The sequence below is a fragment of the Pleurodeles waltl genome, chromosome 2_2 (genome assembly GCF_031143425.1).
Source record: "Pleurodeles waltl isolate 20211129_DDA chromosome 2_2, aPleWal1.hap1.20221129, whole genome shotgun sequence".
In the NCBI taxonomy this organism is placed as follows: Eukaryota; Metazoa; Chordata; class Amphibia; order Caudata; family Salamandridae; genus Pleurodeles; species Pleurodeles waltl.
The window spans coordinates 274,616,976-274,642,583 of NC_090439.1; positions in this window are offsets into that span (position 1 = coordinate 274,616,976).

Sequence of the window (25,608 nt, forward strand, 5' to 3'; positions counted from 1 at the left end):
TGTTGTAGCTACGTAGTAATGTACATGGAGGGGTTTATTTACTAAGATTTTGCCCTGCGTTTGTTTCACAAAAGTGAAGCAAATCGACCTATTTCATTTTTTATTAACTTTCCAGTGTAAAACTTGTTGTGCTCCGGAAATTCACTTGAAAGTAGGGCAAAGCAGCACCTAGAGCTGCTTTGCTTTGCCTTTCACCAAGCGTTCTCATGCTACCACCCATAGTTCTTGGTACAAAGCTCTTTCTACAAAACAAGCACTGCCAAAACCAATAGGTCTCGCCCAATAGGAAGGATGCAGCGCTCTGGGCCTTGTAGGCAGACGGGACGCCAACTTTGGAACTGAAGAACCAGGTTTGAGTCTGTCGAGTTTTTGCTATTTAAAAATGCACAAAAAAAGAACTTGTATCTCAATCTCAGCGAGAGGGGCGGAATAAGACTAATTACGTTAAATGAATCTATACTTTAGCCAAGCTCCACACAGCGACAAGGAAGTGGCTGCATCCCACGGGCTGCCGAATTAGAAGGCAACAAACAAGAGTGGTAATGGAGCTAGCCAGTGGTAAACAATGGGGCGCTGAAAGACCCTTTTGGTAGATGTTTTTCAGATACAAAAGTTTGTTGCCATAGCTACAGCGCATGCGTTATCACGTAAACATTATTTTAGTTCTCCTTTCTTTACCGACTTTGCATGTGCTGCACTGTACAGCACATATATAAAGTAGGGCAAGTTTTAAAGTAACTGTAAGCATAGTATTTTGTCCTTGCAAGGTACCCTTCAAGTACAAAGCCTATAATGAGCTCCCACAAACAACTTTGCCTAATGGGGCAAAAGTGTGGGTAAGGAGATTGTCGGCCTACTGGTGCACTGGCACTAGGGAGAGAGGAGGAGAATGCCATATCTCTGTAGATATGGGGCTGTCCTACTCTCTCCTTCTCATGCACTGCGGTGCAGCATTTTTGGCTGCTGTGTTGTGTTGCACGAGAATTAACTAAATAGACCTCTAAGTATCCCTTCAGGAAAAAACGCACAATATACTTCCTCAATAATTCGATGGCCGTTGCCATTGTGACATTTTCTGCTCAAGTAGTCACCTGCATTTAAGAAATATATGCAAAATATAAACATAAGGAAACAAAAAATATATGAAGATCACAAAACATAATAACTTAGGTTTAAATCATATTGCTCCCAGGTCACAAAAGTGCACTCAGGTCTAATTATGATGAGGCACCCTTCCAGTTAGGCTTGCAGAAAAGTTGGGTCTGGGATTGCCCTTGCTACTTTCTCCACCACATTTTGATGGAAAATGTCAGATTACTATTGCATCCCAATCGTGCTGCTGACCACCTCTCCCATTCACATACCTGTTTAGTGCAATATGGGAAATTAGAAAACAATGCTTATGTGTTTTTTTTAATCTGGTTCCGTCAGACACTTGTCTCCACCAGGTCCATGCCAGAGGACTTCTACCCATCGGCACATTGCTCACATCTATTCTGAACACCTCCATCTTGTCAACAACTTTCCCAGCCACTTGGCAACACACAATGGTCCTTCCTTGATAAGGATACCTTCTGCGGGCCCCTCAAAGTTCACACATCACAGACCAATCTCCCTGTTTCCAGTCCCAGCTAAGGTACCGAAGAAAATCATCAAATGATGCCTCACCGAGTACCATAAGGACCATCAACTCCTCAAAACCACTCAGTCTAGATAAAGACCCAAGCACAGCATGGAATCTGCCCTCATCGCCACCACAGACACCTGCATGATCCTAGAGAGAGGAGAGAAGGTGTCCCTCACCCTCTTGAACCTCTCAGGAGTGTTTGACATGGTCTCTTATCCCTTCCTCATCCTCATCCAATGCCTGCATGACATCGGGCTTAGTCAGCATGGAACCCTTGACCTTGGAGACCTGCAAGTACCCTCCCTGAGACCAATGGTTTTCAACAATTATATGATCTTCCCTGGGCAGCATCATCAGTTTGTGTGACATCAACATCCTTTCCTATGCTGATGATCCACAACTTCCTCATTGAAAAGATACCTAGCACCCAGAACAATGTCATTTCATGCATGACCCGAAATGGCAACTGGATGAAGACCATTTCTGTAAAGCTAAACACTGAAAACTGATGTTGTAATCTTCAGAAAGAGCTAATCTCCCTTGGACTTCACCTGCTATCTGACTGAGCTAGGGCCAAAATCCACTCTCACCACCCAAGCCAAGAACCTCAGCATCGCCATCAAATCCAAACTCGACATGACTACCAAAGTAAATGCCGACATTGCCTCATGCTTCTATATCCTGAACAAGATCTTAAAATGGCTACCAATCAACACCCAGAAAACCATCACCCTCACCAGAGTCACAAGCAAGATGGGCTGCAGAAACACCCTCTATGGAGGGATCAACAAGCAAATCATCAGGAGTCTGCAAGTCATTCAGAACTCTGCTGCCAGAATCACTCTCACCTCCCACATTGTGAACACATCACATTTTACCTCAAGGAGCTACACTAGGAGCCCATGCACAAACATGTGCAATTCAAACTACTCACCAACACTTTCAAGGCACCTCATAACTTTGGCACAGCATGACTAAAAAACTGCATCTGCTTACCCAAACCTTGGCACATCTGCTAAGTCAGATTCATACATGCACACATCCCAGGCATATAGAGAACCAGATCTGGTGGTTGACCCTCCTCCTACATTGCTCCTAAATTGTGTAAGGACCTGTGAACCTCCTCCTCACTTTTTGAATTCTGCAAGAAGCTGAGAACTTGGCTTTTCAGTTGATCTCTCTTGGCCTGTACGAGGATGGCTGATTTATGACACCAGACTGCGTGGTTTTGGTTTAGGTAGTCTGTCTTTATTGGTCTTTAAACAGTATGTATGGTATGGATAAAGGATAGTTGTTTAGAATTGGTAGGTTGTGATGACGTCCCCCTTCTGGACACTGTATCTTGTCTTCTTCTTTCTTTCCTCCAGGACCTCGCTGGAAGCGTGGGAAGACAGAAGAGAATAGACACGGTAAGTGTGAGTTTTGATCTGGATTTCTTTATCGTCTCTTTTCCTTTCCTCTCTGTTTTCTTGTCCCTGTCTTTTCTCTTCACTCTCTTATTTCCCTCCCTGGTTTTCCCTTGCTCTATATCTCTTCTTCCACTCTCCTTGCTGGCTTCTTTCCTGCCCTTCCCTTTTCACCTAATGTTTGCATACTTGGTTCTTCTTTGACCTCCTACTCTTCCTTTTGTCTCTCTTTATTTATTTCTACAATATCCCACGTATAGTGGTTTCCTGGCTGTCTTGGTCCTTTTTTCCCTTTCTTGGATCTGTTCAGTCTTGTTTTTGCCTTGTCTTTACCTGTATTCTTCTATGCGACTGTTTTAAGCTTGTTTCTTTCTTTGTGTTTCTTTCCCTCTCCCCTTTCTGTCAGTGCTCCCCGTGTAGTGCCCGTTTTGTTTCTTTCCCTCTCCCCTTTCTGTCAGTGCTCCCCGTGTAGTGCCCGTTTCCTTTCCCCCACCTCCCGCCTCCCGCTCCTTTCTTCCCCGTCCGCACCTCCGTACCTGGAGTGGCCACGCTTCTCCTGAAGCGTGGCGGCTCAATCATAGGCTCCCCGGGGTCCGCGGTCTTCGTTTTCACAACGGGACTCCTCCGCTCCAGAATCCAACGTCGTTCCACTCGCCCGGGAAGCGGTTTTCGTGCCTTCTCGGTCAGCGGCCTCTCGATCCGTCCATTCCTCGGCATTGGTTAGCTCCGGTGTACTCCAGCTCCAACTCCCGGCTTCCTCTCTGGGAAAAGGAGGAAGCCCCGTTTTAACCACCGTCAGGTCCAGCGGTGGCGACAGAGGACCAATGAGAGAGCCGTCCTCTCTGTTAGCTTCCGTGGTGAAAGTGGCAGGGTCAGAACAAGCTCGAGAAGGGTGTGGGTTGGATCGGAGCGACCCATCACAAACACTCCCCCTAGAGAGCGTCTGCAGATGACGCTCAGTAGCAGGACACCGGGAGAGAAAGTCAGCATTCACCATGAGACGGCCCGGAGAATGGAGCACCTGGAAAGAAAAAGGTTGCAGAGAAAGAAACCATCTCAGGATTCTAGGGTTGGTGTCCTTATTGCGAGCGAGCCAGGTGAGAGGAGCATGATCAGTCAAGAGGGTGAAGGGACGGCCACTGAGGTAATAAAGGAGGGACTCAATGGCCCATTTAATGGCCAGACACTCCTTTTCAATAGTGGGATAGTGCTGCTCTCGCGGGAGAAGCTTCCTACTAATGTATAAGATGGGGTGAATAGAACCATCGGATTGAGGTTGAGATAACACAGCCCCTAGCCCAACTCCAGAGGCGTCAGTTTGTAAATAAAACAGACTACAGAAGTCAGGGCAACACAACACAGGGTCAGTAGCCAGTGCCTTCATGAGCCGGAGGAAACTGCGCATACTTGCCTCGGATAAAGATGAAAAGGTTCTAGGGGACCCATTTTTCAATAAGTTAGTAAGGGGCTCAGCTATGGTGGAAAACCCGGGTATAAATCGCCTGTAGTACCCGACCAGACCGAGGAATGCACGTACTTCTTTTTTTGATGTTGGTACCGGGATCTGTTGAATAGCTTCCACCTTTTCTATTTGAGGGCGGACCTGCCCCTGTCCTAAGACATAACCTAAATACCTTATAGAGGTACAACCCAGTATACACTTTTCTGGATTGGCAGTTAAGTGTGCTTCCCTTAATGCCTGTAACACTGCTGTCAAGTGTTGGAGGTGGTCAGACCATGAGTCACTAAATATCACAATGTCATCTAAGTATACTGCCGCATACAGGCGATGGGGACGTAAGACCATATCCATTAACCTTTGAAAGGTGGCAGGGGCCCCATGCAACCCAAAAGGGAGGACGGTAAATTGATACAACCCGGAAGGTGCCGCAAAGGCGTTTTTTTCTCGGTCTATTTCTTTTAAAGGAATCTGCCAGTACCCTTTTGTTAGATCTAGGGTAGACATGAGCTTGGCGTGCACGATTTTCTCCAATAGTTAGTCAATGCGAGGCATAGGATATGCGTCGAAGTAAGTAAGCTCATTGACCCTCCTGTAATCTACACAAAAGCGGGTAGTCCCATCTGGCTTGGGTACCAACACTACAGGAGAACACCAGGGACTACTGGATGGTTCTATAATACCTGTCTGTAACATGTTTTGGACTTCTTGTTCAATCACGGTTTTCTTGGCCTCGGGAATTCTGTAGGGTCTTTGTCGTGCTATTGCCTCACTCTTAGTTCGGATACTGTGTTCGGTTAATGTAGTGTAACCGGGCTGTCGAGAAAAAACGTCTGCATAGGATTTAATTGTCTGAGAGAGAGAGGTTTTATACAACTCAACCAGGGAGGTATTGATCTGTGGTTTGCTGTCCTCTGGGTTTTGGGAAGAGGAAAATGAGGGATAGGGTATGTCTTCTCTCTGATCTGTTGTGATATGTTGAACTTTGTGTATGTCATCAGTCTCCTGCCATTTTTTTAACAGGTTTATGTGATAAATCTGGTCTTTATGGGGCCTATGGGGAAGAGCCAACCTGTATGTTGTGGGATTGATCCATTCTAATACATCGTATGGCCCTTGCCATCGGGCTAACAATTTATTCTCACTACTGGGGAGAAGGATCAGAGCCTTGTCCCCGACATTAAGAGTACGAAGCACACTTCTAGTGTCGTAACTCTTTTTCTGTTTGTCTTGGGCTTCACGGAGATTATCGTGTGCCCTGTCCCAAACAGACTGCAGATTCTCTCTCAATTCTTTAGTATATGTCAGGAGGTCCTTAGTTTCCTCGTCTGTTTCTTCCCACTGTTCAACTAACAGGTCAAGGAGGGTTCGAGGGGTTTGGCCAAATAACAGTTTGTACGGACTATGCCCAAGGGAAGTTTGTGTGTGGGTACGTATTGCGTAAAGTACAAGTGGTAGTTTCTTTTCCCAATCCCTTCCGTCCTCTGCAATGCTTTTCCTAAGTAATGACTTAATAGTCCGATTATATCATTCCACTAAACCGTCAGTTTGGGGGTGGTACACTGAGGTCCTGATTTGTTTTATTCCCAAGGTTTTACTGACCTCTCCCATAAGTCGGGACATGAAAGGGGTACCTTGATCAGTCAGGATTTCTTTAGGAAAACCGACCCTTGTAAAAAAACTAAATCATTGCTTGCGCTACTACCTTTGTGTGCATACTGGGGAGAGGAATTGCCTCGGGATACCGAGTGGCATAGTCTACCAACACCAGTACATATTGTCTGCCTCTAGTAGACGGAGTGAGGGGACCAATAAGGTCCATTCCCACCTGAGGAAAAAGGGGTTTCTATGACTGGGATGGGCTGTAAAGGGGAAGGGGGTTGCGTGACCGGATTATAAAGTTGGCATTTCTGACAAGTTTGGCAGAACCTACGTATATCCCCATATATACCGGGCCAATAAAATCGCTGGAGTACCGCCTCCTCGGTCTTGTCTCTTCCAAGATGCCCTTCCCCTTTGTCACCATGTGCTAACTGCAGAACCTGTGCTCGGTAGCTGCCAGGGACTAACAATTGTCTTTGTTGAGTATCTCCTGACTGGGGTATCCTATATAAAAGATTATTATAGATGTGAAATGTGGGTCTTGCCCCTTCTACCTTAGTACTAAGAGCCTTTGCCCATGCATTCTTTAATGCGGGGTCCTCTCTCTGTTTTTGTCTAAAATCACCCGCCACGGTATATACCTTTCCCGTGACTCCCGGTGTGGCAATGTTCCCACGGTATTCCTCCCAATGTTGTTGTCTCTGGACTCTTTTCTGTCGTTTGCTTAAGTGAGGTTTGACAGGTCGAATTTCAGCTATCTCAGTATCATAGGGCACTTCTTCCCACCATTTTTTCATCATATGTTCCTCTCCTACTTTACTTAACAACCGTGGAAAGGCCGTATAATCTGTCCCGATGATGATATCTTCTTCGAGATGTGGCAATACCCCAACCCTGAGGGTTTCCTCCTCACCCCTCCACTGAAACCTAATCATAGCTACTGGATAATAGGATTGGTCCCCATGGACACAGGCGATTAGTACATGGGCCTGGGGCACGGCTTGCCTTGGCCCCACCAGGTCTTGTCTTATCACGCTCTGACCAGAGTCAACCAGGGCTACCTTTTCTTGTCCGTTCAGAAGAATGGGGAGCGTATATGTAGGTTTTGTCTCTCCTGCCCAGAATACCCTTCCTTTGGTGACACCAATTTCCATTGGTTCTTCCACGTCTTTTTTTTTTAGGACAAAACCGTGTGATGTGACCCCATTCCGAACAATTATAACACTGAGGGCCGTTTGAGGGATAGGAGGCTAGAGTCGGATGGGGTATACGTACTCGCTCAGGTTCATGTGAACTCGGAGGTCGGGGAAGCACTCCTTTCCCTATACTTGGACGCACAGAGGATGGTACTGGGTTTCTGTTAGGATTGGCTCTAAAATCCGGGCTCCTGTGAAAGGCACAGGCTAAGTCAATGGCCGTTTCGTTGCTCAACCCTGGGTGTTGACGAACCCAGTTCCTTGTGGACGGAGGCAGGGCATCCAGGAATTGTTCCAGTACTATGACATCGAACATCTCCTCCCGAGTCTTTTCCGTGGGCCGCAACCACTGCCCGCAGCGTGTTGAACCCTATAATATAGAGCACATGGGTTTTCCTGTAACATCCATTTCATGTGTCGGAATTTGTTCCGATAACTTTAGCTGTCCAGCCCTATTCTTTCTAGGATGGTCTTTTTGATCTCTTTATACAGCAGTGTACCCATGGGATTAATGGCTTGATATGTTGCTTGTAACTGTCCGGTTAATGGTGGGGCAATATACTGACCCCATTTCTCTTCGGGCCAACTGGCTGAGCTGGCCACCCTCCAGAAATTAAGAAAGAAGGAGTCAGGATCCTCCTGGTCTTGATATTTTTGGAGCATACTGCTGGGTACATTCGGATGTACCTTTGTGTGGGTGATGGTTTCTGTTAATTTGCTCAGGGCAGTTTTGTGGACCAGTTGATTGTTGGCCATAATTGTGGACTGACTTTTAAGGGCTGTTTGTAAAGCCTCTCTCTCCTCTTTAGCGTCCTTCATTTGTTGCTCCCACATCAACTGGAGATGGCGTTGTCCTTCCGCGAGTTGAGCAATTACATCCGCCATGGTGGGTTTTTCTTCCATCTTCTTTGTAGGTGAACCGGTTCAAAGATCCCACTTCTGACACCACTTTGTACGAGGATGGCTGATTTATGACACCAGACTGCGTGGTTTAGGTTTAGGTAGTCTGTCTTTATTGCTCTTTAAACAGTATGTATGGTATGGATAAAGGATAGTTGTTGAGAATTGGTAGGTTGTGAAGACGTCCCCTTCTGGACACTGTATCTCGTCTTCTTCTATATTTCCTCCAGGACCTTGCGGGAAGCGTGGGAAGACAGAAGAGAATAGACACGGTAAGTGTGAGTTTTGATCTGGATTTCTTTATCTTCTCTTTTCCTTTCCTCTCTGTTTTCTTGTCCCTGTCTTTTCTCTTCACTCTCTTATTTCCCTCCCTGGTTTTCCCTTGCTCTCTCTCTCTTCTTCCACTCTCCTTGCTGCCTTCTTTCCTGCCCTTCCCTCTTCACCTAATGTTTGCGTACTTGGTTCTTCTTTGACCTCGTACCCTTCCTTTTGTCTCTCTTTGTTTATTTCTGCAATATCCCACGTATAGTGGTTTCCCGGCTGTCTTGGTCCTTTTTTCCCTTTCTTGGATCTGTTCTGTCTTGTTGGCACCTTGGCTTTCCCTGTATTCTTCTATGCGACTGTTTTAAGCTCGTTTCTTTCTTTGTGTTTCTTTCCCTCTCCCCTTTCTGTCAGTGCTCCCTGTGTAGTGCCCGTTTTGTTTCTTTCCCTCTCCCCTTTCTGTCAGTGCTCCCCGTGTAGTGCCTGTTTCCTTTCCCCACTCTTCTTCACCTCCCGCCTCCCGCTCCTTTCTTCCCCGTCCGCACCTCCGTACCTGGAGTGGCCACACTTCTCCTGAAGCGTGGTGGCTCAATCATAGGCTCCCCGGGGTCTGCGGTCTTCGTTTTCACAACGGGACTCCTCCGCTCCAGAATCCAACGTTGTTCCGCTCGTCCGGGAAGCAGTTTCCGTGCCTTCTCGGTCAGCGTCCTCTCGATCCGTCCATTCCTCGGCGTTGGTGAGCTCCGGTGTACTCCAGCTCCAACTCCCAGCTTCCTCTCTGGGAAAAGGAGGAAGCCCCGTTTTAACCACCGTCAGGTCCCGCGGTGGCGACAGAGGACCAATGAGAGAGCCGTCCTCTCTGTTAGCTTCCGTGGTGAAAGTGGCAGGGTCAGAACAAGCTCGAGAAGGGTGTGGGTCGGATCGGAGCGACCCATCACATGGCCCTAAGGTGACTAGACTTGTACCTGCTAAGCGCCAGAATAACATCCTGGGTAATTTTGTAGTGCACTTTGCAAATCGCTCTAACAGAATGTAACATAACGTAACAAACCATAACATAACATAACACAACACATCATAACATAGTTTATTGTTTCTTCAGATATACCCTCATGCAGGTATTCACAACATAATTGAAAAGCACAACCAACAGGCTTTCACAGTTCTATGAAATGTCACTTTCTTAAAGCCATTATTTTTTATATTGGATTATGCATGGAGAAAAAATAAAATGAAGATGAACTGTGACTAAACAAGCATGAAATAGGTCAGATCTCTGTTGTTTTAGCGCAGGTATTCTTATTGTGTGAAACCAAGGATTATTCTTTCAGCATCAATATCTTCATTCAAATCATTCAACTCAGTGGTGACAATTAAACAACCTGAAAGCTGTAAAGAGTCTCACCATTTTTCAAGAGACTGAAAACAAAAATGTTTTTTGCAACTATCCATGTCTGTTGAGTCCCTCTTGTTTTTAGCATTGTGGAAGAAAGGTTGTAATAATGCAACAAATAAACCATTCTCTGCATATGTTTAATCTATGGATCCTAAGTGTAAATAAGGGAGTTAGCACAGCTTTCCAGATGTTGCTGATTGCCTCAGCAAATCAGGGTACAATCTTCAATAATAACAGCCACGGTGGAGGTGGCGGCTGTACCGCCACAGGTCCGGTGGAGAAGACCCCCATATTATGACCGTGGTGGTGTTCCCAATGGGACACAGCCAATACAATGCCAGTGCGGGCGGACCGCTGCGCCGGCTCAAGCATCACCAGTCAGATGGGTGTCATGTTAACGCTGAGCATATTTTGAGGTTGCACACCACCAGGTTTCCGGCGCGGTCGAACACATATGGCACATATTATTGCCCCAACTTGACTCCTGACTGCAAGCTATACCTCTGCGTGGCAGGGGCAACAATGGGGCAGGCAGCCACCTAAGGAGTGAGGGGGGGTGCTGGAGGGTGGGTTTTGGGCTTGGGAGGTGGGTCCTTTGGTTTGGGTTTGGGTTTGACGGGCCGTGGGTTTGGGGGACTTTGGGCTCGTAGCTGGGAGGGGGTGGTTTGGGTGTGGGGGGATTGACGTCTTTGCATGGGGAGGCACATTGGAAACACCAGGGGAGGCAGGAGTGTAGGTGGAGGTGGAAGGGCTGGACTTGGGCAAGGACACAGGGTGCTTCAGGGAGTCACAGGGGGGGAGAGCGGTATTGGTTTGGGTGAATTAAAAAAAGTAAACCTTTTTTAGGTACACAAGGGTAGTCATGGGAAAAGTGTTTGGGAGTGGAAGGAGTGGGAGTGCTTGTCAGATGTGTAATTGGGTGTGGTTTGGGTGCAGATGTGTGCTGGGTGTATGTTGGGTGGGTGAGTGTAGGCGTTTAGGTGTCTTAGGAGGAGGAAGGGAGGAGGTGCTGGGAATGGTCATGCTGGATGGGTGACTGTGTGTTGTGGTGGTGGCTGCAGCGATGGTGGATGTGCTGCATGTGGGGGTGTCTGTGGTTGTGGTGAATACAGATGTGGTGACTGGGGTGGATGTCTGTGGGTCAGCTACTCTGGCGTTTGTGGGTAAGATGGGAGTAGTGGCTGAATCAGGGAGTGTTGATGTACTGCCAACAGTTGTGAGTGGTGTAATGGCTGTGCTAGAGGGGGTATTGGGGGAGTCCATGTAGAGAGTGGGTGTTGCAATGTATGCAGATATGTGTTGTCTGGGTGCATGCTGGTGGACTGTCTTGTGGTGCTTGTGTTTGTCATGTGCAACCGTGTATGTTGGAGTGGATGCCTGTGTGTGAGAAGGTGAGCTCTGGATGGGTGTGGGAAGAGGGGTTTGGGATTGGGATGAGGTAGGTGGGGGGATGGTATACATAGGGCGGCTGGCTACTGTCAGGAAGGAGGCCTGAGCCAAAAAGGATCTCTTCAGGCCAGCCAGAGCACTGTGAATGCCTTCCAGGAATGCATTGTTCTGTTGCACCTGAGCTGCCAGTCCCTAGATGGCATTCATGATAGTGGTTTCACCCACAGGCAGAGTTGGACCTCAGGAGATCAATAGCCTCCTCAATGAGGGCAGCAGAGCTGACTGGCGCAGGGACAGAGATGCCTGCGGCAAAGGAGATGCCCAACTTCTTGGGTGAGTGGGCACAGGTAACTTGGTGGGGAGCGTTTGGGAGGGCGCTGGTTGTAGGGGGGGGGCAGACACAAATGATGCAAGGGTGGCCCCCGATGGGTCCGCCACCACCAGGGGGGGTCCACTGGAGGAAGAATCCAATGATGATGTTGAAGAACCGGTCTCCCCCATGGCACTCTCCTCACCCTTCCGTCCCACTGCCCCTCGGCCTTACTGGATTTAGCCTCCTGGGACCCGTGGGCTGCCACATCCCCATTCACCTGTGCCCCTTCTCCTTTGCCAGATGATGCTTATACACACAAAGGGAGAAAAGAGAGATGAGGGAGTGAAAAAGAGAGGTAGGGAAATGGTCAAAACCTAACTCTCATTGACACATATGAACATGTACACCTCACACTTTACATCTCATATCAGGGAATGCCATTCCCAATGCACTCTAAGTCTGCCAATACCTAATGCACATTCAAAGCTATAAGTCTTAGTTTACATCATATGTGCATACAGCTAGGAATATGGACATATTGAGGCTGTGACTTTGCTTTACTACTAGGATTTGCCTTGAACATATGACAATTCACATGGAGTCCTTAAGTTGTCACATCAGTGAGGTTCCTGGGCTATCATCTTAACTAGTAGCACTCCATTTTAGTAAGGCCTAGTCCACACACTGACATGTAAATGAGCTGCACCTGCTGTACCATCATCCCTCATCTTAGAGCAGTTAGCAGTTTTCCATTGTTATGTCACAACACATCCCTGAACTCTGCGGATGAGGCATGATTGCATAGTCAGCTATCAGGCCAATACTCCAGTCCCATTGAGACCCTTCTTATGGAGGACATGTAAAGCCAGACCCATACAGTCAATGGCACTACTGTACCCTGCCAATGCAAACACAGTTGCAGTAGGGGACTTGCATAGATGGAATAGCATTGACAGCTCTGATGCAATATTGGAATAGTTTGAAGCTGGACAGGAGTAGTTGGTGCCAGAGGACTGTTAGTTACTTACCAGACTCCAGGCACAGTGAATCATGTCAAACAGTCAAAACAGGCTCACCCATGCCAAGTTTGGAAGTACAATTCACTAACACCATTGCGTGTTACACTTAATCAATGGTTTCCCTGGCAGGGTCACTGATATAAAATGTTGATGAGCACCTTCCAGCATACACATTCACAGTATGCCAGTATGCAGCCACCCAATCCCATTCAAAGCCTGTCAAATGGCAGCTTACAGTCAGTATTTACCCTTTTGTGGCTGTTGTGCTGCCTTCAAGCGCCCATCCACCTCAGGGTAGGCCACCACCAAAATGAGGGCCATCCCCAGCTGGGCCTTCGTAATCTTCTGAGCCCAGCATCTCAGGTCATCCAACTGCTTTCTGCAATGGGTGCTCCACTGGCTATGGAACACCAGGATGGGGACTTGCTTGGCGATGGTCCTCCAAAGCCCCATCTTTTGATGGGTGCTGACCTGGATGGGTGACACAGAGAGGAGGAGAATGTGATTAGGAGTGGCACTACATTGACAGCACTGGCCTACATACACCACATACACACATCACCATCCACATCTATCCAAATGAATCACACTCCATATATCCATGCCTCCACCATGCATGCACACCGCCACTCACAGCAACACACTCCTATCACACATGCTAATGGCATGGGGCTCACCTGTTCCTCTGGTGCTTCATACAGTTGTCCATACAGAGGTAGGACCCCTTCCATCAGTTTCTCTAGGCCTTCCTGGATAAAAGTTGGGGCCCTATCACCTGCAGGACATGGCATTATGGCTCTCAGAGACAGTAAACAGCAGCTCACATAGTGGAAGTCTTGCTTGCAGGAGTGTCAGGAGTCAAGTGAGATAGTTGACAGAAAATTAGTCACGGCTGCCGCGTACAGGACCGTCACCGAATGGGCAGTGATCATCATTGGCCCCAGTCCCTGATAGGCAGCAATGTCAACTAATAACCGCCTACCGCCATGACAGCATACGCCGGTGGAATTACATCACTTCCAACTGCAGGACAGGCGGCTGCCATTTTAAGTACAGTTAATGGGTTTATCTGAGAAATATAAGCGCATCATGACACTGAAATGTCCTGATTAGTGCACAGGCCCATGTATGTATGTCAAACATGGCCACATACATGTGGGATACAACACGTATGTAACATGAAGTGAATATGCACTCTACATGCTGGCCCACTGGCTGGTTTGCTACTTATATCGCTGACATATGAACATGCATGTCCCATGAACATGACCTGCACCATCACATATGTATTGGTTGACACATACCATTTACAGGACCAGATATTGCCAGCACTCATGCCATTAATTACACTCCTACATACGCTATGAAGTAACTGTCTCCCGTTCAGTCATGTCTGCATTAATTCGTGTGTGATATATTGGACTGATAACATGTTTGACCTGCACATCACATGAAATGATATTTCTCTCTCCATCCCAGCTACCATATAATGAGGAGAAGGAGTAATGAACCAGTCTACTGTCCGGTAGTGGATCTTGCCACCTTGGAGGAAAGGCACATCATGCAGACCTACAGATTGAATGGTATCATCATCATGGAACTCTGTACTCGGTTTACTGCCTGCCATCTGCAGTCCCAATGTCATCCCTCCCAGGGTCCAGGTGTTGGTGCTGCACTTCCTTGCTACAGGGTACCTCCAGTTAACAGTGGGCTTGGCTGCAACCCATGTTCAGCATTGTGTTGTGGGATGTACTGTCAGCTTTCCAGAAACACCTTGACAGTTACATCCTGTTTCCCCAACCAGTGGATTTGGCCACTGTGAAGGCTGGCTTCTATGAGTTCTAACACATCCCTCACATAATAGGGGATATTGATGGCACCCATATTTCCTTGGTTCCTCCAAGTGTCAATGAACAGGTCTATCGGAACTGGAAAAACTTCCACACTATCACATGTAGGTGGTGTGCTTAGCGGACCAGTATAACTCCCAGGTGACTGCCAAGTATCCGGGATCTGTCCATGACACACACAAAATTAGGAACAGCAATATCCCAACCATGATGGCACATCTACAACAAGAGAGGGCTTGGCTAATTGGTAGGTATCGGTATGGATGTGTGTCTCTGTTGTTGCACCTGTCAACACTATCTTCCATGTGTCTGTATCTGGTTTCTAACAGGTTCTGCCTCTAGTCACAAAGAAGACATTGGGGCCCGTATTTATACTTTTTGACGCTAAACTGCGCTAACGCAGTTTAGCGTCAAAAATTTTTGCACCGGCTAACGCCATTCTGAAGCGCCATGCGGGCGCCGTATTTATTGAATGGCGTTAGCCGGCGCAAGCAGACCGGCGCTGCCTGGTGTGCGTGGAAAAAAACCACGTACACCAGGCAGCGCCGGCGTAGGGAAAAATGGCATTAGGGCATCTTAAAAATGGTGCAAGTCAGGTTGACGCAAAAAAATCGCCTCCACCCGATTTGCGCCATTTTTAACGACGCCCAGATGCCATTTACATGACTCCTGTCTTAGTAAAGACAGGAGTCATGCCCCCTTGCCCAATGGCCATGCCCAGGGGACTTATGTCCCCTGGGCATGGTCATTGGGCATTGTGGCATGTAGGGGGGCACAAATCAGGCCCCCCTATGCCACAAAACAAAATATAAAAATAAAAATATTTATACTTACCTGAACTTACCTGAATGTCCCTGGGGTGGGTCCCTCCATCCTTGGGTGTCCTCCTGGGGTGGGCAAGGGTGGCAGGGGGGGTCCCTGGGGGCATGGGAGGGCAGCTGTGGGCTCATTTTGAGCCCACAGGTCCCTTAACGCCTGCCCTGACCCAGGCGTTAAAAAGCGGCGCAAATGCGGGTTTTTTTGACCCGCCCACTCCCGGGCGTGATTTTTGCCCGGGAGTATAAATACGACGCATTTGCGTCGCAGTCATTTTTTTGGACGGGAACGCCTACCTTGCATCTCATTAACGCAAGGAAGGCGTTCACGCAAAAAAATGACGCTCTTTACTCCTACTTTGGCGCTAGACGCGTCTAACGCCAAAGTATAAATATGGCGTTATTTTTGCGCCGAATTTGCGTCGAAAAAAACGACGCTAATTCGACGCAAACGGAGTATAAATATGCCCCTGGATATCCTAACCTTCCCTGGCTGTTGACACCTGTGAGGTACCCTGACACCTACAGCTTTGAAAGACCCGGCCTGTTTTGGAAGGTGGTGAATAGAGGTTCCTTTGAAACAGAAACCACAGAGGGCCTTGGATGTAATATAGCCCCGGAGGCCTGGGTAACTCATTTCTGTAATATATTTGAGGGTACCCCCCTAAGTAATACACGGGAGAGTGTGTACGATGTGGCTCCTAACCTAGCAATCAGATTCTCACTACAGGAGGTTATTGATGCGATACAGTGTTGTGCGCATAATAAAGCTCCGGGCCCGGACTCGATCCTGATGGATCTGTATAAAGCTAACCCTCAGTTATGGGCACCCATTCTCCTAAATGTTCTCAATGCAGCCGTAACTGTGGGAATCCCCGCCTCTTGGAGATTGGCATGCATAGTCCCAGTGTTTAAAAAGGGTGATCGTAATGATCCTAAGTCTTATCGCCCTATTTCACTGTTGGATTCCTCTGTGAAGATTCTGGGACGGATTAGGGATACCCGTGCCCTTATGGTGGAAGAAAATCGTTTCTGTAGAAGGCTTCTGGGTGTTGGTCAAAATATTCCTGGATTTTGCCTCCACCTGGAACTGGACCTTGAGTATGTACAGGACACTACCCAGCTGGCTCCCCTTTTGTTATGGATTTCAGTTTGGAGTAACGAATATGCCTCTCTTAATAGGGATATCCTAAGGGATTGTTTGGCCTGCAACAATGTAAAACATATTCCCTGGCTGTCGCACATAAGGAAGATGGCACATGACCTGGGGCGGCCTGAATTGTTTGATTATCCCGAGGACCTGACTAGCTACGATAAGAAATGGGTTAAGGATAACTTTCAGAGAATCCAGGAGACCAAGAGGGAGGGGGAGGCTCTAAGGAAAAAATCGATCAGGGAATTTACTATGCTAAAGATGTGGGTGGGTCCTGAGCGATATCTTTTAGAAATCAAGGATGTAAGGGAAAGATCTCTCATAACTCGATTTCGCTTGGGGATCATTAGAAGTAATTTGTGCTTCCCCCTAGGTCAGTATGGGGAGAAATGTATTAAACCCTGCCCCTGTGATGGGGTGTCCCATCAGATTTTGATCCATTTTACACTGTTCTGTGTCTTTTATGCACCATTTAGAACCCGATTCCTACTACCGCTCCTTAGGCCCAAGGGTTTTGTGCAACACCGTCCTGCTTTCATGTGGCTGCAAATGGCCTCAGATGTACTGGTATGGAAGGGCCTAGGATCATTTCTGAAGGGAGCTACTACTTGGCGCAAAAAGGTAGAATGTTTAGAATGATCTCATTTATTTTTCTTCAGTTTTTATGAATGAGGTTTTTATCTTCTGTTTTTTATTTCATTTTTTATATATATATATATATATTTATATGTACATGTTTTTTATGATGTGTGCTTTTATAATACATGGTTTTTATTGGTATTCTTATAATCTTTTGTTGATTATGTGTTGTAATGGATGAATTTTTTTATACCGAATAAAGCTTCTTCTTCTTCTACCCTGACACCGATGCAGAGACACATTACAACCACACCCATGATAGGATGAGGCATGTGTGAGGCATGTGATTGAAAGGACATGTGGCCTACTCAAGGCAAGATTTGGATGTCTCCACGTCTCAGGATGTGCCCTCCTTTACAGTCCCCAAAATAATTAGATAATTGTTCCCTGCTGCAAGCTCCACAATCTGGCCCTTTTCATTACATCCCATTACTGGCAGATGTGGAGGTGACTGCTGGACCTGTGGGTGGTGATGGACAAATGGAGAGTAATGTGGAGCCAGATGAGGATGGTGCAGCTGAGTCTAGGCTGGAGTTGATCAATCAGTACTTCCAGTGACCTACAGGTATGTTGCCTGTGTTATTTTGCAAAATATATCTTAGCACTTGGATACAATGAAATGTCCATCCTGGCCAGGTTTATCAGCGGGGATATCTCATTTACCCTTCCCATAAGTGGCTGATGAAGGACAACTGACTGTATGTCTGGAGCAGTGTAAGTTGTCAATTCGTTGCCATTTTGACCATCCATAGGTTGGCAGGTTCACATCTACGTAGAACAATCCTGTTATGTGGAATGTGTCATATCATCTCCCGTCCAGTACTGAGGCAGGCTTTGGACTGTATGAAGAGTTTCATTACGTATCCTACCTGCTGGTTGAGGCATGGATGGCAAGTTGTGTCTGCATACAGGTGGAGGTGTTGTTTACAGCGCATTCCAGATGTCAGCTACATGTTTTTGGTTGGGAAATTATTGTGTTTTTGATGTAGAGGTGCAATGTGCTGTGCCCTGCTTCCTTGGCTTATGACAATGGCCATCACAGCAATGTCTTGCATGTGTGCATAGGGTGGCACATTGACTCACATCCTGATTTGTGTCCCTTTGTTGTCATTTTTAAAGATTGGATTACTGGGTCTACTCTGGTGTGTGGCTGGGCTACTGACTCCTTTGATACCACTAATAAGCCATCTGTGGTGTCCTACATTCCCTGCAGAGGATGAATACCTCTACTGTGATTTGCACTGCCTGTGGGTTGATGGGTGGTACAAGACATGTCATTTAAGTTTGTTAACATTTTCAAATCATACAATGAAGACAAATGTGCATTTTCTTGGCTCTACAGTGTTTATTATGCATATTGGGTTCAACAGTTGATGAATGGGGTCATGTTGGATGAAATCATCAGAGTAGATGACATAGCTGTAGGTAGTACAGGTCCAGTGTCCACGGGCCATAGGAAAAGGCGAGTAATGGCATTGAACAGTCCACAGAGTGTGTCAGTGGCACACAAGAGAGAATGTTCAGGGAAGGTTCACTTCCTGGGCGGTGGGTTTGGTCTTGACTTCTGCTCCAGCAGAATGCTTGAATGGATGACCACATTTTCAGGAGGTTCCTTAGCTACAGAGGGAAGTGTGTCAGTGGCCTGTAGGTGCCCTGGCAGGGCCTCCAGTCCACTGGCTGCTGCAGAAGTAGATGGCTCAGATGCTGGGTTGCCAGCAGAAGGGGCCTGCTGGTGGCTGGAGGTGGGATGCAGGATGCTGGGAAGGTCCCTGAGCATGCTTGCGATTGTGGCGATGGAGGCATTGAGAGCCTGCCACTGCTGGATGGCCTCCTGCAGCCTTTGGTTTTCCCCCAAGGGGGCAATTATTTGGACCATCTGTCCTGGGATTGCTAATATGTACCCAGGACTTGTGAAATTGATGCCTGGTCAGTTTGCTTCCTTGGCTTCCCTGTCCTCTGGCCAAAAGGTGCCCTCCCACAACCCTAGCCCCCCGTGCCAGTGCTACTGGCACTGTGTGCCCACTCCCAGTATCAAAAGGACCTTCACTGTCTTGGGTTTGAGGGTTTGACTCAGGTCCCTGTACTGCGGGCACACAATTGATTGACCTGTCCTTGTGACACAGGTCTGGGGATGAGGGGTTGGCTGTGATGGTGTTGCGACTAGGAGAGGGATTTGGTTGTGGGCTTGGTGAGGCCGGAAGTGGAGGACTTACCAGATGTCCCCGATGGGCCAGGTAAGTCGTCACTGTCCAGGCATCCTGAGGTGTAGTTGCACTGGGGCCTTCATCCTGAGAGGGCTAGATGTCTCTGGCATTGTCTCCATGGTGCAAGCAGCTGGGGTACCTGTGAAAGGAGTGGAGGAGTGTTACCTGGTGAAGGTGTGATTGGTTGTGTGTTTGTCTAATCCATTCAGTGGCTTAACTTGATTCCTTTATGGCAATGACAGATGCAGCAATGAAGGCATTGTTCGTGGATTGTGAGGCAGACTACATGTTACATTGTGAGATGTGGCATGGGGTTTGCATAGCAGTCATTGCCATGAGTTTTCCTAATTTTCAGAATCCAGTTGGTGTGGGGGGTGCAAGGGTTGTACATGCAGGTGTTGTATTCTGCAGCCCGGTTGACAGGTAATGTGGTGAATGTGCAAGTGCATTGTGGAAGTCGTAGTGATTCCTATCCATGCACTTATGTGGGACTGTGTGGGCATTAGAGCTGGGGGGTGATGTGGCATGCAGGAGAGGGATATTAGGTGCTTGGGTGTTAGGTGGAGTGGTAGATAGGGTGATTAAGGGGAGTGATAGGTTGGTGAGGAAGCATGCTGGACAGGAGTAGTAGGTGCTAGAGGACTGTTAGTTACTTACAAGACTCCAGTCCTCCGTGTATTCCAGTCAGGCCCAAAGAAGGCAGTATTGCCAAAACCTTCTCTTCCCACAATGCAAACTCTGGGGGAGGAGGTGGGGTCCACCCCCAGTTTTGTGAATGGCGATCTGGTGTCTTGATGCCATGGAACGGGCGGTCCCCTGTAGGTCATTCCACCTCTTCCTGATGTCTTTGCTTGTGTGTGGATGGTTGCCCACTGAGTTGACCCTGTGGACAATTCTCTCCCAAAACTCAATTTTCCTGCCAATGAACGTTTGCTTTACCTGTGCTCCAGACAGCTGTGGCTCTAATCTAATGATTTCATTGACCATGACCCTCAGCTCATTGTCTGTGAGCGTGGGTGCTTTTGATATGACATGGTATTTGTGTTGTGGGTGGTGGTGTGTGTTGTGTACAAGGGTGCAGTGTGTGGTGGGTTTGGGGTGTTTAGTTATGTGACTGTTGTTATTTGGTGTTTTTGCGCAGTGGCGATGTGTATATTGTGTAGCTAGTGCAGTGGTGTGGTGTGTGATGCGTGTGTAGTGTGTAGTGTGATGGTGGCTATGGTATTGAAGTGCTGTGTCTTCCATGTGTGTGCTCCTCTCTGTCAGTGTGTGTTTTTCTAGTTGCAAAGGATTGTGGGTGGGTGTTATATAGTGCAGTGAACAGGTGTGTGTGGTGTGTGAATGTGGCTCAGGTGTGGGGTATTCATACTGTCCAATGTGGTGTTGTGTTCTAGCTAAGGTGAGTTTTTGACCACGGTGGTTCGGACCGCCAATGATTTACTGGCGTGCAAATACCACTGTGCTGATTTGTGGGTCGTAATATGGAGGGCGGGTTGTAGTTGGCATGACAGTGATGGAGGTGGGACCACCTCTTTCCCACCTTCAGTTGTCCTGGCAGTGTTGGATTTGTGGCTGTCTTTTTGCGGGGTATAGTGTGTGACCTATAATACCTCGGTCTAGTTACCACCGCCATTACAGTATTTTGGTGGCCAACACTGTGGCGGTCTTCAAATTAGACAGGCAATCTCATTATGAGGACCAATGTATTTCAAAACGTCAGTGGCTACACCAGTTTCTGACAGATTTGCACAATTATCAGTGGAAACATGCATAGACAAAGAGTCATATATTGTTATTATTGTCTAGGCTCAAACTAATTAAAACAACAAGTTCTTCAGAGGAAGTCAGTCTTAACTTTTGTTCTCTCAAATCCTTGCCTGTCTCCACACCTAAAATGACTTCACTTTCATTTAGTCGTTTATGGTAAATAGCTCCGTAATATAAAGGAGGCAAGCATTATGGCAGCCTGAGTTTAGTGTTAGGTTTTAAATTTTTTGGTTGAGGACTGGGAACAATTAAAAAATCAAGCACTGGCAAAGCCAAAAGGGCTGGCCTCTGTAAGCTAGTGTGCTGATTATTTTTAAAATAATGAAAGGAAAAAAATGCAACCAACTAAATGCCATATATTTGCAAATAAATGTAAACTTAGAAACAAAATAACCATTGAATATTATTTTAATTTAAACATACAGATGCTAAAGGCAGATGCACTTACAAAAGGTATGCAACTTTTTTTTGTTTTAATAAATATCACAGAAAATTTTATTTTAGTGGCACAAAGAAAAGACAATTGGATTTGAATTGCGGTATTATAAAGTCATAGTTTAAACACTCAGGTGGTAAAGGAGAGTGATGCGGAATTATTTGCTTTTATGAATTGGATTTATAGGTAATGCAGAACCTTTTAATGCATGACACATTTTTCTCGATTTTATTTTAAGACCTAACACAATATGCAACACATGTTATTTACAAAGTAGTTAAGGAAGAGTATAGCACATTTTTCTCTGATTGACAATCCCGGATATTGCAAAAATAGAGGACCCACATCGTTTGTCTCTCTAAAAATCATACACTTAACTCGTCCACTGAAGGCCGTGTCTCTTTATGTTCTTCACGCAAAGGCAATGTGTTAAGGATGCTGCCCATCAAGCATGAGGCCACAAAGACAGCATTCAGTGAAATACATCGTACCGGAATGGCATGCGTGTCTTTGAATGTTTTCGGACTACCACTGTGTTACGCCTGTCATAATATAGGCCAGCACATAGTACAATTGGTTTACGAAGTCCCTTGTGTGTAATTTACACATATACACCATGTTTATGATTCAGCATAAATTATAAATTATACATGTTTGCATACATCTGCAAAGGTAAATAAAGATCTCCCATAGAAAAGTGTAGTTGGTGGTGAGCATGTGAAATGAGAAACAATTATCAAATGTTTTGCTACACCAGATGGACATGACACGGCGGGGCATATTTACAAGCCTCTAGCACCATCGGAGCATCATTTTTTGTGACACTCTGGTGGCAGTGGCTGTGTGCCCAGCACCATATTTACGAGTGGCATTAAGCCACTTTTTGTGGCTTAACGCTGCCTTGTAAATTTGGGCCCCAATGATGCCGTTTTCTGTAGCAGAGGGGCATGCAAAGGGTGTTTTGGTGGGCATACACATGCAACACCCATTGCTTTTTGACACTGCACCAGATTCACAAAGAAAAGTAAATCTGAGGCAGTGCCAAAAACTAATGGCACAATGAGGAGAAATACCTTTATTACTCCTAGTTTTTGCTTTTTAATGTGTGCTGCATTCTGCAGCACACATTGAAAGAGCAAAAAGCCATCAATGAGTGTTCTGCAGCATACATAGGAGTAATAAATGGCCATTATTGATTGTTCATGTGCAGGAAGGGACATCTTACTGCACATAGACAATCATTCCTTGCAATACAGATACCCTTGCACTATGCGCAAGGGTGTCTAGGTTGGAGCTCAACAGCTACATTTAGTACCAGCGCTAGGGGAAACACAGGGGATGCACCGGGTATTTTTGTAAATATGACACATCCCTGCATTTCTGAAGTGATGCAGTACAGTGCTAACAATTTTTGCGCAGCGCCATGCCACTTCCTTTTAAATATGCTCCTGAGTGTTGGAAGCCAGGCCATGTTAATTATGAAGCACATGACCTCAAATGGGAAATCACAGCATCTAGTGGAAATTTCCAATAAACAGTAACCACCAATTAACATAACAAACAATGATTTCGCTCATTAACATTCGATGCAGGAATGATGTATAAAATCTGCTGCATCACATAGAGGAATGTGTAGGAAAATAAAAGCAAGCCTTAGATAATTTTGACACTGTCCTTATGCTAAATATGGAGGGCAAGGGAGGTGGCAGAACTAGCTTTCTAGGATGGTCTCTAATCATGGTTTGGCACGTTAGAATGGATGAGAGAGGTAATGCTTCCTTACAATGTAACCACAAGGTGGGAAGAGATTCTGGTATCCACAAGCTGAGGTTTTGAACAAATTCTGACATTTGTCAATGCACTTGATGCCTAGTATTTTGTTTTTATTTCAGTAGAAGGTTTGACATTTCTGACACTCCTCGCTCCATTAAAATGTCAGGGCCAGGGTGTGTGTGTTTTGCGTCAAAACACTTGTGCCAGAATATCTGAAAAGCCAGAGCCTTTACACAACAGGCAACATGTAATATGGAATCCGAGTTGCAAGGGCCCTCTTAGAGCTAACTTTCATAACATCGAGGCCTACTTCCATTGCAAAAACACACAGGCAGGGTTCTTCTGTATTCATTTGATGTAGCGTGCCGAGGTGTTAGGTCCTAGCTGTTAGTAATGGCATTTCTGGTTGGCTAGGGTATGCACCTAAGCCAGGCAGAACCCACACGCTCTAGTCAGGGCAAGGGAGTTACACATCCAAGATAACTCTTGCTCACCCGTTTGGTAGCTTGGCACGAGCAGTCAGGCCTAACCCAGAGGCAATGTGTAAAGTGTTTGCACAACACACACCACACACGTGATGCAATAAATACACAACAAAGGAAACACAACACTGTGTTATATAAAAATAAACTGTATTGTACACAACATCATTAGACCCAACACAACATGTCAGTAATACCCTGCTACCCAAGCAGTTGTCAGAACATTACACAGTACTATTACCCTGCAAAAACCAGCAGTATTCACATAAAACACATAGGTTACTGATTATTCTGCAACAAAAGCAGTAGTCAGGTAAATATAAGTATCCTGATACAGATGTCCTGATAAATATATTATTAGAATTGCCAAGATATCATCCTGAATGCGGTCAACATACGACATCAGCACGAATGCATAGAATGTTGAAGTGTTTCCCTAAAGCTCAAATGCTAAGTCCACCGTTCCCCTGCAAGGAAAGCAGTCCATGGGACATGCTGATACACCCAGAGGAAAGCAGCCAGGTAACTCACAGCTGAAGGGGTGTGAGGATAACCAAGGGGGGGAGGGGTGGCTCACCAGGGTATTGCCTCTCCATTCCAGGCATCTGGACCCCTCTGCAGTGTGGGGGTCACTTCCCCTGGCACACCTATCCGGCCCGGTTCATGCCCGGGGCACCAGTGCCTCTCTTTCCCTGGACAGCTCGGCAGCTAGGGTCCACTTCTGCCCTTCGCGGGCCACAAAAGTGCCCCACAGCCTCCTCACCTCGGAGCCTGGAGTTCTTTTCCACCTTTCATGGGCCACACCAGTGCCCCTCAGATTACTCACCTTCTGACGACGTGGTGAGGGGGAGGCCCAGAACCCGGAGTTTGCTGCAGCATAAAAGGTGCCAGCTGGTGCCCCAGGGGCGCTCTGCTTCGCGCTCTTCTCCTCGGGGGCACCAATCTCTGTTTTCTCGCACCGTGGGGCACCCAACGCAGTGCATTTTCAGACATGCTTCAAGAATGCAGCCGGCCACGGTCGCAGCAATAATTCCCTCTTCGGTACTACAGGCAAGTGCTCTCCAAGTGCACAGAAATAGAAGAAGGAGCACTCCTGAGGTGCAAGGGGAGGAAAGGAAAGCTCTCTTCAGATGCTTCCGCTCCAGTCCATGAGCTTAAGAATGTAGCGCTGTTCTTACGCTAGGAAGTTGAGGGCAAAGCACTCCTTTGCGCTGAGAGCAGGTAGAAGTAGGGGGCAGGAGCCACAGCACCCAACCCCTGGAGACAGAAAGGGGAAGCACAGGGCTGCCAGGCTGAACAAACAAACCAGCACAAGAGTTGCAGACAATGGCAATTCCTCCTAGTGACCCAGCAGGTCAGAGGCCAACACAGCAGCAGCAGTCCAAGGCGTTCCTGGTGAGTCACTTCAGCAGCATTCTCTGTCCAATTCAGTAGTCCATTAATGTCTGTTTTTATGAGGAAAAATCCCCTGTACTTATGCTCAGTTTTGCAAAGCATTTTCAATGAGGAGGAGAGGAGGTGCCAACCAGTTACAACTTGTTCTAGGAGGGTCCCCTCTCTCCTCCAGCACAGGCTCCAGACATTAGTTGGGGGTAAACGAGCCCTTTGTGAGAGGCCAGGGCACAGCCTTTACAGGTGCAAGTGTGCCCTGCCTCTCCTTCTCTCAGCCCAGGAAGACCATTCAATATGCAGATGCACTCTTGTGACACCTCCACCCTCCCTGTGTACAGACTGTGTGAAAAGTATGTACAAAGCCCAGCTGTCACTCTGCCCTGACGTGGATTGGAGTCAAGCTGCAAAACACCAGTCATAAGCACAGAGAAAAGCTCACTTTCTAGAAGTGGAATGTCTATATTGATAATAAAACTTCCACCTACACCAGTAAGCAGCATTTCTCACTACCATTACAACTATACCAAAC